The 15,316-nt window shown below is 40.2% G+C and overlaps 1 protein-coding gene across 6 annotated transcripts in view; it reads left to right on the forward strand.

The window, feature by feature from the left end:
* RASGEF1B (RasGEF domain family member 1B) overlaps positions 1-15,316 on the forward strand; it is a 648,732-nt gene that overhangs the window by 292,365 nt on the left and 341,051 nt on the right. The window lies entirely within an intron of this gene.

The following is a 15,316-nucleotide window of genomic DNA, read 5'->3' on the forward strand; positions in this document are numbered from 1 at the left end:
CTCTCTGTTGGGTAAGGGATGATATATGTATATTTGCAAAGTTCTATCCCTTTTTCAATGTGCCAACACAGGCCACTAATTTATGGAAAGGACAGGTGTATCTCCTTGAACAGAGGGAAGCACTTTACCCCTTCCTCCTTTTTTGCCTCCTTGCCTCTCCCCAGCCTTACTCTCCTAGCAAAGAAAGAGTTCTTAGCATTCATTTGCAATATTTAGGATATGATAGGTGATTCTGGATTCCATGCACTCTTCTTTCATCTCTTATTATCTGATTCTGGTTTTTATTGTTTCATTTTTCCAATCCCACTCTCCCGAGATGCAACATGGTGCAGGGGTTAAGAACACAGGATCTGGAGACCAATTTCTGTAACTGGAGTCCCAGCTCTATCATCCATCAGCTCTATAACTTTGCCCACAGTTACTCAGCCTCTCTGTACCTCACTTGTCTCATGTATAAAATGAGACAAATCATGGTATAAACCTATAGAACTGTTGTAAGGATTGAATAGGTAGATCCATGTAAAATTCTTAGAACAGTGTCTCAGTATGAGATGTTCATTATTCCACCCCTGTGCTTGCAGAGAATAATTTGAGCCTTGGTATTTTGAGTCCCTTTGTCTTTTTGCTCTAAAAGAGTAGCAGCATCAAAGAAAATATATCAATAGACTTGAGCTAAAATGCACATTTGCAAAATGTAAACTAGTTGCACTGGAGAAATACCCTTGTATGGGTCTCTAATTCTTAGTAATTCTAATTCTTAATAATGAGAATGCACTCAAGTTCAATATTATTATGGGTTTCAACTCTGTAGGAGCAAAGCATTTCTTAATAAATGAAACATAAAGCCTTTCTAATAGTACAGTGAGTACATTTTTCTGTATCTCTAGCATCTTTCACAACTTTGAGTCCGTAGTAGACATTTAATAATGTTTGTAAATTCGTAAACTTGGCATAGTATCATTCCACCAAAAGCTTCCAACAGAGGGCTCAAGGTGGAAAAGGAAGGAATGGGGAGAACCCACTCTTTGTATGTCCTCTTATGCCAGCACCTAGAATATTCACAGGTAGGTAAAAATACCTTATCACTTGCTTGGAGGTACAGAATAAAATATAAAATATCCCTGTCCCTCAAATAAATATATATCCATTGCCTTTTCTAAATGTTGAGATATGAGTTCCTTTTGCCCATTAGCCTATATTTGTCTCCTTTTTGTAGGTATAACATACACCAGGCATTTTTGCAACCATAATTTCTAGCCTATGCATCTCAATAACTTTTACAAATTTCTTTTTCTTTTTTATTTATTCTTCTTTTTCATCTTCTTCATTTCTCTATTTAGCTTTCTCTACTCCCTCCCTCCTTACTTCCTTTTTTCTTCCCTTGACCTAATATATCAGGTAACAAGGTATAGGTTATAAACTGTGTCCATCTCCCCATCCTACTCCCCATGGACACATCAAGTTTATTCAAATCTTCTTTAGGCCCTGACTGAGAGGGTAGTTTGGATTCACCTAATAAATTCCCCAATTTATTAATTAGTACATATTGAAAGTCTTTCATGATTATTTGGAGGATAAAAGACAAATAAGAGCGTCTGGGTAGCTCAGTCGATCAAGCATCCGATTTTGGTTCAGGTCATGATCTTGTGGTTTGTGAGTTCGAGCCCCACATCGGGCTCTGTGCTGACAGCTCAGAGCCTGGAGCCTGCTTTGGATTCTGTGTCTCCCCCTCTCTCTGCCCCTCCCATGCTCATGCTCTGTCTCTCTCTTTCTCAATAATAAATACATGTTAAAAAATTAAAAAAAAAAGACAAATGAGTCCCTGTCATGAATGAACTCATAGTTTAGGGGGGTGGGCAATACTATACTTGGATAAATCACAACAGGGTAAGTTCCATAATGACTGTATAAACAAAATACTTTGATAGCAGAGAAGAGGTTGTGATAACTTTCCCTGGGAGAGCCACTAATTTGGTCAGTCTCCCCCTCCTGTTCTTCTCTTACCAGGACAACATCTAAATGCCCTTCTGGGTTCTCTCTGCTTGGTGGCCAGGACTATTTATGTTTTGAGTCAGAGGCTGGAGGGTGGCCTTCTCAAAGACTTGCCTGCCCCATTGGAATTAGTAGGATAACTCCACTGTTGCTAACATTTTAAATATTGTTATAGGAGATCATGTGCTCTGTCCTGCTTCTGGGGTTGAGCCTAAATTTAATGATCTTTAAAACCACAGACTGTGTGGGCTTGTGGACTGCCTACATGTGTTGAAAAAAAATGATGCTGCTGGTATGGAATTGCAAGATAAGCAGAGAACCCGGTAAATGACTCAGTGGGAGTTTTCCCCAAGGGAAGGATAAAGAAAAGAGTGTACTGTTTTTTGGCAAGGAAACTGGCACTTAACATGATTATTGCAACTCTGGGCACTTGGGTTTTCCCACCGGGGAGATCAAATGTGATAACAGCAGAGCTGCTCTTCCAAAGCAGAACCTTCGTGAGCTCCAGTCTCCAACTGAGATGTCAAATGGCCAATATCCCTGGCAAGAAGAGCAGTTTAATTAATTAGAGCCTTGAGCTGGCAGCTTGCCGCAAAAGCACCTGAACTTGGTTGCCTGTGAAGAGAACTGCAGAAGGCTGCTTCCAGGGACTCGCCGCTCCCCCAGAAGCCTGCCTCAAGTGTCCACCTGTCTCCATGGAAAGACTCCTGATGAGGGATCTGTTTCCACTTGATTTTCTTTATAGAGAGGTTTCTGGCAAGTCTTTTCCTCTCCTGAAGTCCTAGAGGTGGATGACAAAAAGGAAAGTGTTGTTTTCAGTTTCTGTTTGGAGAGCCACAAAGGCCGGCATCTGGAGTAAGCAGAAGGTGTCTAATGAAAGGTTGCACTCTGGTGAATCCGAGCTTGTGATCTTGCATTATGGAAAGCTGGAAATCCTAAGGTTATTCAAGCAGGAAGAGGTCTTGCGGCTGGTCTAGAGTCATCAAGGTAATCTGGCATTTTGAGAACCATCCCCCTGTTACCTCTTAAGGGACTTTGAGACTCAGGTGTCAAAAGCAATGCTGCCAGGTGTCTCAGAGGAAGCATCCTGCAGCTTTGCAAATGTTTTGTGTGCCCTTGTTGTGCCTCCATGCAGCACCTTCTGCTCAGGGTTGCTATAGGGATGCCCTCTGGAAGACTGTCTTCAGTTTACTTCTAAAGGACAGAGATAGGCTGGAGGACAGAGCTATGCTTACCCTTCCTTGCAGAGATATGCTGAGGTGCAAATCACATGATTGCAATGAGGACCACTGATGGTGCAGCTTCCGGTCCTGCTCCAACCAGGGCATCTGGCTTTCTTCCTTTGGTTTCAGTCTTAATCATGACAGGGGAAATTACTCTGTGTGATCATTTCCTCAGTGCTCCTCGTAGCTCTCTAAAGTTTTCCAAAAATCTTGTAGGGCTCTAAAAGAATGTGGTAATGTACTTTTACTCATCAAGTGGAGTTATTTCATTTGTTGGTAAACATAGGCCATGTAATATGTAGAATATTTATAGCATCAAGTGATATAATCTATAGTTGTATATAAGTACTAAATGACTCTGGAGCCAAACTGCCTGAATAAAATGCTGCCTCCAGCATTCATTAGCTCTGTGATGCTCAGCAAGTTACTAAGCCTCTCTGTGCCACCATTATTATTATTATTTATTATTTCTTCTTCTTCCTTTTCTTCTTCTTCTTCTTCTTCTTCTTCTTCTTCTTCTTCTTCTTTCTTCTTCTTCCTCCTCCTCCTCCTTTTTCTTCTTCTCTTCCTCTTTCTCCTCTTCCTCCTCCACTTCCTCCTCCTCTTCCTCCTCCTCTTCCTCCTCTCCTCCTTCCCTTCCTCCTCCTCCTTCACTTCCTCCTTTTCCTCTCCTTCTCCTCTTCCTCCTCTCCTCCTTCTCCTCCCCCTCCTTTGTTTTCAAATGAGAAAATATAAAAACATAAATGTAAAATTAAGATATTGTGTTATGGAGTGCCTAAGTTAGCAAAGTACAGTATTACTTAAGAATGTGGGAATGACCAACTAAGGATATGGTGATCAAAGTCTGGAGACTAAATGGCCTTAGCCAGACTGAAAAGAGCAAGGTGAGAAACCAGGTGAAAGATGTTTGGGGAACACTACTTTTTGGGGGTGAAACTAAACAACAGACACAAAAGGAGACAAAGCTAATGAGCCAGGAGAGAGGGTCTGAGAGTTTGAAGATATTGAGAAAAGATGAATCAATTGGCACAGGAATGTTTTGGAGATGGAGAGGAAAGGATGCTGGCCATGGGAGCCAGAGCACAAGTATAGAAATTAACCTTGACTAGAAGGAGAAATACCTCACCTGCACAGAGAGCATTTCAGGATGAATGGATCTGGGTGGGGATAATAAAGTTACCTACCTCAAGGAGTTACCGCTCGGTGATGACATCAAACTCAAATCTCATCAGAGTCTACTTCATTTCTGGAACTGGCTTCTCTTGATCTAGAGACAGATCTATCTACCCCCTCCATGGCAAATTATCTCCCTCCCTCCACAGGCAACAGACAGTGGTAAGACACAAGTGAGATAAGCACATTACTTCCTATCACCAGAAAGGGGAAGCAGACTCAGGGCAGCTGCTGCGTGTGTAGGCTGGACATCTGTGCGTTACTTTGGGTAGCCTTCGCTTCTGTCTCTAGGGGAGACAGAGGCCCCTGGCTCTGCCTCTGAGAGGGTTTTTTTTTTTTTTTTTTTTTTACTGTTACCCTCTTTGGCCACAAATGAAGGTGGCATTACAGAATATGCCCTCACCAAGCTGTGAGCACAGACATCAACACTGAATACTATACCTTGCCCACTTCTAGCACCCACCTGCTGACGTAGACAACTTCATTCTTTTTTTTAATTAATTAATTTTTAATTTACATCCAAGTTAGTTGGCATATAGTGCAATAATGATTTCAGGAGTAGATTTCAGTGATTCATCCCCTATGTATAATACCCAGTGCTCATCCCAACAAATGTCTTCCTTTATTTTATTTTTTTAAATTAAATTAAATTAAATTAATTTATTAATATGAAATTTATTGTCAAATTGTGTCTTCCTTAATGCCCCTTACCCATTTAGCCCATTCCCCCACCCACAGCCCCTCCAGCAACTCTCAGTTTGTTCTCTGTATCTAAGAGTCTCTTACGTTTTTCCCCTTCCCTGTTTTTATATTATTTTTGCTTCCTTCCTTTTATGTTCATCATGTGTTTTTGGAAGTTCCTAATAGTTTTTCACATGGATTTCTCAGCCTTCCTTGTGGAAGTCTGCTAACTGGTTAGACGATGGAAGTTGGTCATTGCTTTGGCTGCTAGCTTTCCATGAAAACACTGCTTACCTGTCAGCCAGGTGGGCGGGCAGGCACCACTGCTGTGTAGCTCTGCTTCAGCCCCAGGCAGGGGGCTGCTATTCCTCAGTGATAAAACTGGAGAACGCCTCTCCCCCCCAGCTCTGCGAACAGCTTGGGCCCTCAGTACTGCTGTTCTCAGAGTTCCACAAAGTCTTGCATGAACACAGTGTCTTCAATTTAGGGTCTTACCACCTTCCCCACTGAGGCTCAGGACCCATTCCTGAATCTAGGAGGAAAGGTATATGCCACAGCATCCTCTCCATTATGCTCCTCATCCATATCTTTCCTTTCTCCTGAACACACTTGTACTGAATTTTCTGCCTTCTCTTTTCTTTTATCCAAGGACAGCTCCTACGTCTCAGTCCATTAACGTATGTGCTCAGATGGTCGCCAGCTCAGTTTCATAATAAACAGGGAATCTTAGAATCCCAATCTGGACAGCTAGGATGCTCTGATAATCTACTTCTTCAAGCTGGGAGTAGCTCAAAGTCTTTGCTCCCAAGACTCCTAGTTCTAGAAAAGCATGAAGGTTAATTAACCAAAATGTTGGTCTTTTTGTTCCTTCAGACACCAGTCATTGCTAGAGGAAATCTGTGTTTATGTTTCTAATGCTCTCTATCTCTGTAATGTGCATTTCAGCACTGTCTGGATTTAAAGGATTGAGAGAGTCAGAGTGTCTGTAGATTCTTATCTTGACCTCCATTCATAAACAAAGGAAGCTAGATCATTTATTGAGCCACCCATTCAACATCCTTAGAACCAAGCTTGCTACCTCAGCATTTTAAAAGTTAAATCACTATGTTGTGCACCTGAAACTAATGTAACTTTGTGTGTTTAGTATACTCAAAACAAACAAATAATAAATAAATAAATAAATAAATAAATAAATAAATAAATAAATAAAAGTTGGCTTTTGTATGCAGGCAAGCTATTTCTAGTGGAATCAGAGAGTACCCGGTAAGGTCATAACCTAGTCAGGAAAACCTGCCAGTTTAGCTTTAACTTAATGTCATTTTATTGCCATTTGTAAAGTTTTTTAAAAAAAGATTTTATATTCTTTTTAAGTCAGTCTCCTCCCTCCCTTCCTTCCTTCCCTCCTTCTTTCCTTCCAATTCCAGTATGGTTAACATACAATGTTATATTAGTTTCAGGTGTGCAATATAGTGATTCAGCAATTTTATACATTAGTGCTCTTCATGATGAGTGTACTCTTAATCCCCTTCACCTATTTATCCATCATCCCCCTATCCACCTCCCCTCTAGTAACCATAAGTTTGTCTTCTAAAGTTAAGAGTCTAGGGGTTCCTGGGTGGCTCAGTTTGTTAAGTGTCCAACTCTTGAATTGAGCTCTGGTCATGATTCCAGGATCATGGGATCGAACCCCGCCTTGGACTCTGCACTGAGCATGGAGACTGCTTGGGATTCTCCCTCTCTCTCTTTCTCTCTCCAGTGCTTGCACACTCTTTCCCTCTAAAAAAAAAAAAAAAGTCTGTTTTTTGGTTTGTCTCTTTTTTCTTTGTTTATTTTTTTAAATTCTGCATATGAGTGAAATCATATGGTATTTGTCTTTCTCTGACTCATGTCACTTGACATTATATCCTCTAGATCCCATTCATGTTGCAAATGGCAAGATTTCATTTTTTTTATAGCTGAGTAATATTCCATGCCCCCCCCCCCCCCCAACATACATCTTTATCCATTCATCTATTGATAGACACTTGGGCTGCTTCCATAATTTGGCTATCATAATAATGCTGAAATAAACAGGGATGCATATATCTTTTCCAATTAGTGTTTTTGTATTTTTTTTGCTAAACACCCAGTAGTGTGATTCCTGGATCATAGGGTAGTTCTATTTTTAATTTTTGAGGAACATCCATATTGTTTTTTACAGTGGCTGCACCAGTTTGCATTCCCACCAGCAGTGTAGGAAGGTTCCATTTTTTCTATATCCTCATCAACATTTTTTTGTGTGTGTGTTTTTGATTTTAGCCATACTGACAGGTATGAAGTGGTATCTCATTGTGGCTTTGATTTGCATTTCCCTGATGATGAGTGAAGTTGAGCATCTTTTCATGTGTCTGATGAAAAGGTATAGCCTTTAGGGTTTTCTAGAGCCTAGAAAACCTAGTCTGTTTGCTATCTGTATGTCTAGTTTGGAGAGATGTCTGTTCATGTCTTCTGCTCATTTGAATTGGATTATTTGTGTTTTTTGGGGTGTTGAGTTGTATCAGTTCTTTGTATATTTTGGATACTAATCCTTTATTGAATATGTCATTTGCAAATATCTTCCCCTATTCCATAGGGAGAAGTTTTGTTGATCGTTTCCTTTGTTTTATAGAAGCTTTTTATTTTGAGGAAGCCAATAGTTTATTTTTGCTTTTGTTTCCCTTGCCTCAGGAGACATATATAGAGAATGTTGCTGTGGCTGATGTCAGAGAAATTACTGCCTATGTTCTCTTTTAGGATTTTTATGGTTTCAGGTGTCATATTTAGGTCCTTAGTCCATTTTGAATTTGTTTTTGTGTATGTTGTAAGAAAGTGGTCCGGTTTAATTGTTTTGCATGTAGCCGTTAAGTTTCCCAGCACTGTTTGTTGAAGAGACTGTCTTTTTCCCATTGAGTGGTTTTGCCTCCTTTATTGAAGATTAATTGACCATTTAATCATGGATTTATTTCTGGGTTCTCTAATCTGTTCTAATGATTTATGTGTCTAGTTCTGTACCTGTACTATACTGTCTTGATTACTATACCTTTGTAGTATATCTTGAAATCTGGGATTGTGATACCTCCAACTTGTTCTTCTCTTTCAGGATTGCTTTGGCTATTCAGAGTCTTTTGTGGTTCCATACAGATTTTAGGATTTTTTTTTTAGTTCAGTGAGAAATGCTTTTGGTATTTTGATAGGGATTGCATTAAATCTGTAGATTTCTTTGGATAGTATGGAAGTATAGACATTCTAATAATATTTGTTCTTCTAATCCATGAGCATGGAATATATTTCCATTTGTTTGTGTCATCACTTTCTTTCATCATGTTTTATAGTTTTTCAGAGTATGGTCTTTTACCTCTTGGCAAGTTTATTTCTAAGTATTTTATTATTTTTGGTGCAATTATGAATGGGATTGTTTTCTTAATTTCTTTCTGCTCTTTCATATTTAGTGTATAAAAATGCAACAAGTTTGGTATATTGATTTTTTTTTTTATCCTGTGACCTTACTGAATTCATTTATCAATTCTAGTAGTTTTTTGGTATAGCTTTTAGGGTTTTCTAATATAGTATCATGTCATTTGCAAATAGTGGCAGTTTTATTTCTTCCTTACCAATTTGGATGCTTTTTATTTCTTTTTCTTGTCTTTTTGCTGTGGCTAGGACTTCTGGTACTATGTTGAATAAAATTGGTGAGAGTGGACATCTTTCTCTTGTTCCTGATCTTAGAGGAAAAGCTCAGTTTTTCACCATTGAGGATGATATTAGCTGTGGGTTTTTCACATATAGCAAGCCTTGCCAGCAAGGTCCATGATGGTCTGATGTGGGAGTGAAAATTCGTGCTACCTGGGAAAATTCGTGCGGAGGCCAGCTGTGTTGGAGAAGTAAGATCCTGGGAAATGCATGGGGGCAGGGCAGGCTGTAAACAAGCTAGGTGGAGAGTGTTGGCATTGGTTCCTGCAGGTGTCCATGTATCTAGGCTGGGAGACTGCTCTTTTGTTCATTGAGAAATCTCCCAAAGATCCCTGCCCTTGCACTGTGGTTAGTAAATAAATCTCCTTCCTGTATATACCAGGTGTTTTTTAAACTGCTTCATCTATGCTGTATCTCTGAGAGGCTGTTTGTTGTGCTGTCTCTTTAAAGGCAGGATTCAGTTTCCTATTGCCCTCCTGGCTCTCCAGGAGCTGAGCCCACTGATTTTTAAAGTTCCAGGTATTAATCTCTGCTGATTATAAGAACTTGTGAAGTTTTCAAACTCTGGATTTCAAAGCTAAATGTTATGGGGCTTTGTCTTTTGCATGCTGGGTGCCTGGGATACTTGGTGTGGGGGTCTGTTCCTCTGCCCTCACCATGCCCACCAGATTCCTCCCTCCTGTGGACATTCTGGAGGGTCCATTTAGCACTCAACTTTGCCTCCACTCTTCCTACCCTCTTCGACATGGCCTCTTCTCTACACTTAGCGATGGAGAATCTGTTCTGCCAGTCTTTGGGTCATTTTCTGGGTTATTTACACTAATGTGGATGTTACCTAATTGTATCAGGTGGTGAGTTTAGGATCTTCCTACTCTGCCATCTTCCCCACACAAAAAAAGAAAAAAATATTTTATTATTTTTTTAAAATGTTTATTTATTTTGAGAGGGAGAGAGCACTCACTCACAAGTGGGGGGAGGGGCAAAAAGAAGAGAGAATCCCAAGTAGGCTCCATGCTGTCAGTATGTGGTGCCCAACATGAGGCTTGATCCCATGAACTGAGAGATTGTGGCCTGAGCTGAAATCAAGAGTCAGATCTTTAACCAACTGAGCCACCCAGGCACCCCCAAAAAATGTTAGATGAAAGAATAGTCATAAGTCCAGGAATAAAGGAAACTGAAATAAGATTGATTCTACAAAAATTAGCAATATATACTCTTAGAAAATAATATTGATTGATTCAAGGGAGATTATTGGAGTTAGCACAATGTTATGATAAGACCTAGATCTTAGATTTGATTTCATTATGGATTTGTGTGGTTTGGGGGCAATATCTTAATTTCAGCATCTATTTCCTCACTCACCAAATGGTTATAATAGCATTTAGGCCCAATATAAGAAGCGTTTTTGGGGATTAACTGTTCACCTGCTGCAGTGGCACGAACGTGGTTCCCTGGTGTGAGGGTGGAGAAGAGGAAAAGAGGGAGAGGTGAAGAAAGAAGACCATGTTTGCTTTCTGTAAAGTCCATGGGAGGATAGAAGGGGAAGATTTTTTTTTTTTTAATGTGCAGTTTTTATGAAGGGAAGAAGAGAGAGGAAAGGTCCACTTGGGGGAAATTTATTGTGCTGTTCCACGCTTTACTAATGAGAGAAGCTGGAGGGAGGGTGCCCCTCTTCATGAATCAAACTATGATGAACCCTATGTACTATTGGCTCTTCAAAGACAGGAACAATAATGCTATTGTTTCTCCCAGCACATTCAGACTGAGCAATGAAACAGAGCTCGTTTTTAATAAATGCCTGTTGAATGATGAATAAACGAATGAATGGATCCAAGGTATAAATTAACCATATGAGGGTACAAAAAAATCTTCAGATAAATGCTTTTTGCATGAATGAGTACGCGACCACACAACTCATACTTGATTGTACAATTAAAGTATAAAAACAGGTGGGCACAAAACAGTTAAAGTGTAAAACCCCAGGGAAACAGCAGGTACACTGCTGCTGCTGTTGCTACTAAGGACGTTTAGGAATTTATTCATATGATAAAGGAAATGACCATGTAGATGTAGTTTGGGGACTTCCAAATAATAAAGGAGTCTCTTTTGTACTTTCAGTATGCAGATTTATCTTCCAAAAACTAGAGCAATTTTTAAAACCCCTATTGCCACAGTGATACAGACAGTGTTTTCCAATTATGTATTGGGAAAGAGCAGTGGCCCCTGTAAAATCAGAGCTGTGTTAATAAGGTATTTAAGTCTGACCTGGAAGTATTTGCCAAACATTTAGACTTTAAGGAACTGTAAACCCACCAGGGCTGTGTTTGTTCACTGCTGATGCTCTGTTTACATTGGATGCATAAATGAGTGAATCAGGGGAAATTGGATAAGAATTTCTTGAACCTGTGGGGCACCTGGGTGGCTCAGTTGGTTAAGTGCCTGGCTTCGCTCAGGTCATGATTTCACAGTTTGTGAGTTCAAGCCCCGTGTTGGGCTCTGTGCTGATAGCTCAGAGCCTGGAGCTTGCTTTGGATTCTGTTTCTCCCTTCCTCTGCCCCTTACCTGCTCACGCTCTGTCTCTGTCTCTCAAAACAAAAAACAAAAAAAAAAAAAAAAAAGAATTTCTTGAACCTTCTATTCTTCTGTTAAGCTTGCTGAAACACTAACTCCTAGAGAGTATAGGACAAAGAGCAGATTGAGTAGATGGGAGATTGTGATATATAACAGCCCCATTCACAGGAATGTTTAGGACTTGGCACGGAAGAAATGGAAGAATGCAGTTATCTGCAAGCCTGGACAAGTTTTTTCTGACACTCTAAAGTTCGTGTTATGCCACTTTGCTTTTATGGAAGACCTACATTAGTGTCTTTTTATTTTTTTTTAATTTTTAATTTTTTTTTTTGCTAACCAAAGGAAATTAGAAGAGGATTTTTATTTTTACAAAATGGTAATTGCTTCTCTTTATAACATTTCGGGTTTAGGATAGGTTTTATAGTAATGTTCTACTTTTGGATAGTGGAGGAAAAGTATTTTTCATTTAAAAACAAAGAAGAATTTTAGCTGGCATAGGGAACAACCAAAGATAAGCAGGGTATAGATACGACTCAGGAAATAATATCAATAAGAATATACAGTTATGAGATGTACTTTAGGGATAAAGAATGAGAATATTTTTAATTTCTTGGATAACCTCTGGGGAAGGATTTTTTTTTTAATATAATTCATTGTCAAATTGGCTAACATACAGTGTGCTCTTGGTTTTGGGGGTAGATTCCCATGGTTCGTCACTTATATACAACACCCAGTGCTCATCCCAACAAGTGGCCAGGCCCTCCTCAATGCCCATCATGCATTTTCTCCTCTCCCTCACTGCCACCCATCCATCCTCAGTTTGTTCTCTGTATTTAAGAGTCTTTTATGGTTTGCCTCCCTCCCTCTTTGTCGTCCTCCCTATTTTTACCCTCTTCCTTTCCCCCATGGTCTTCTGTTAAGTTTCTCAAGTTCCACATATGAGTGAAAACTTATGATATCTGTCTTTCTCTGACTGACTTATTTCACTTAGCATAATACCTTCCAGTTCCATCCACATTGCTGCAAATGGCATGATTTCATTCTTTTTCATTGCCAAGTAGTATTCCATTGTATTTATAAACCACCTTCTTTATCCATTTATCAGAGACATTTAGTCTCTTTCCATAATTTGTCTATTGTTGAAAGCATTGCTGTAAGCATTGGGGTACATGTGCCCCTATGCATCAGCACTCCTGTATCCTTTGGATAAATTCCCAGTAGTGCTATTGTTGGGTTGTAGGGTAGTTAGTTCTATGTTGAAGTTTTTGAGGAAACTCCACACTGTTTTCAGGAGTGGATGCACCAGTTTGCATTCCCACCAACAGTGCAAGAGGGTTCCTGTTTCTGCACATCCTCACCAACATCTGTTGTTTCCTGAGTTGTTCATTTTAGCCACTCTGACTGATGTGAGGTAATACCTCAGTGTGGGTTTGATTTGTATTTCCTTGATGATGAGTAACATTGAGTATCTTTTTATGTGTCTGTGGGCCATCTGGATGTCTTCTTTGGAGAAGTGTCTATTCGTGTCTTCTGCCCATTTCTTCACTGGATTATTTGTTTTTTGGGTGTGGAGTTTGGTAGGTTCTTTATAGGTTTTGGATACTAACCTTTATCTGATATGTCATTTGCAAATATCTTTTCCCATTCTGTTGGTTGCCTTTTAGTTTTGTTGATGGTTTCCTTTGCAGTGCAGAAGCTTTTTTTTTCTTTCCTTGATGAGGTCCCAATAGTTCATTTTTGCTTTTAATTCCCTTGCGTTTGGAGATGTGTCAAGTAAGAAATTGCTGCGGCTGAGGTCAAAGAAGTTGTTTCCTAGGGGTTTGATGGATTCCTGTCTCATATTTAGGTCTTTCATCCATTTTGAGCTTATTTTTGTGTGTAGTGTAAGAAAGTTGTCTAGTTTCAATCTTCTGCATGTTGCTGTCCAGTTCTCCCAGTACCATTTGCTAAAGAGACTGTCTTTTTTCCATTGGAAAGTCTTTCCTGCTTTGACAAAGATTAGTTGGCCATACATTTTGTGGATCCAATTCTGGGTTCTCTATTCTATTCCATTGGTCTATGTGTCTGTTTTTGTGCCAATACCATACTGCCTTGATGATTACAGTTTTGTAGTAGAGGCTAAAGTCTGGGATTCTGATGCCTCCCACTTTGGTTTTCTTTTTCTTTTTAATGCAAATTGACAAGAGTTTGCCAACATAGGGTAGAGACAAATACCAAAAGTCTTGCTAACTTTAGGGTCTTTAGAATAAGAGAGAAAGAGGAGCAGTAACACTGGTAATGCCAAGCCACTTGAATTAGCTGAGCTTTCTTAACACTTCTGTATCCTTAGATATGCTGCTATTCCTTCTACTTTCCCTCTGACTCTACCAGGAAAGCACTTCATTAGGACCTTAATCACCTGTTACCTCTGTGTCAGAGCCTTCCGTGACTCTCCAGGTTGTTTCTGTTCTTCATTCCTAGCACACTGGACATTTGTTTTGTTTTTATAGTACTCATTCATATATGTTTATTGAGCACCTACAGTGTGCCAAGCACTGGAATGAACAAGATGAAATTGTTTGTCAGGGGTTCACAGTCCAGTGAAGGAAATAACATTTACAGTAGACTAATAAGAAAAAGGCTAAGAAGGATGTCCTGTGGAAGGCAACTTGGTGGAGAGTGGGGTGTATTCAGACCATTTCAGAAAGCTTAGGCAAAGAGAGATAGGCTAGAGGAACCTGTGGGTACATTTCTAGCATTGCCAGTAGTTCAGTGTGTAACTACCCCATGTCCAGTTCTTGGAATTAAACTGACTTGCCTGTAATGTAAACCACACACGACAGATGGCATTAAGGAAAACTGCATGGAACCCTGCCAGTTCCATCCCATTTGATTCCATGTTTGATCCAGACATGTTTGCTTTACTGCTCACTCTCATTTTTCCAGATTCTAAATTCCTGACTCTATCTGAGATAGAGATCTACCTCTAGAGTGTTCCTCAGATTCTTAACTCTTCCTGGCCCTCCTTTGTATACTGCTGCTGGTTTAGCTTTCTCACCCACCCCTGGTCTCTTCCAGGTGAATTCGCTCCTCTTTAGGTCCTAGTACCACAGGGAGCCACCCCTACCTGGTTCCTCAGCTGGTGCCACAATCCTCCTGGGAGGCTGGGCTTTCCATCATCCATCTGGATAGAGTCACTGCTGCTACCTTTTGCCTCCTGCACCTGAGAAATAGGCCTGGGTGAGAAGACATAGACATGGCCATGAGGGGCAGCAGATGACTGGGCTTATGGACAAGAGCCCAAAGAGGTAAATTAAGGAGGCAGAGTGTCTGTTTCTGCTTTTGAGGTTAGGAGCTTAGGCAGAGGTTATACCTGCTCACTATACCTTAGAAACACCCGAGGAGAATGAGCAAAACTAGAGATTCCTGAGTGCATCTCCCTTCCCTGAGATTCTGATTCAGTTGTTCTGGCAGGAGGCCTTGGAACTGACAAACTTTGAAGCTCTCTGGAGGATTCTACTGTGCAGTCATAGTTGAGAACCACTGAGCTAAGAGTGTGAGTAGTTTTCCATTCGAAGTCCTTTTTCTTATTAACTGGCCCTGGTTAAGTGGACTGAGTTTGCTATTTAACCTGATCTCCCCCATGCTGTGGACATTGTTCCCATGTGTCTACTAATGGGGGTCTGAAAAGCAGTGGCACTTCCCTCATTGATCTTTATTTTATACCACTCCTAATGTGGCCTCAGTGCTTTTACTTGATCTAGAACTAGAGCTTAAGCTAAATGTGGATGGCTTCCATATGTTCTAAGCTCAAGTCATAAGCTGTCTCTTGAAGACCATCCTCATATGGGTTTCAGAAATTGACAACTGGAAGTCCTCTGTCTAAATACTTGCACAAGTATTTTCCTGAGTAGGTGCTGCCATGTTCTGTGTGTGTGTGTGTGTGTGTGTGTGCGCGCGCACGCGTGTGTGTGTGTGTGTGTGTGTGT

This window comes from Panthera tigris, chromosome B1, assembly GCF_018350195.1.
Source record: "Panthera tigris isolate Pti1 chromosome B1, P.tigris_Pti1_mat1.1, whole genome shotgun sequence".
In the NCBI taxonomy this organism is placed as follows: domain Eukaryota; kingdom Metazoa; phylum Chordata; class Mammalia; order Carnivora; family Felidae; genus Panthera; species Panthera tigris.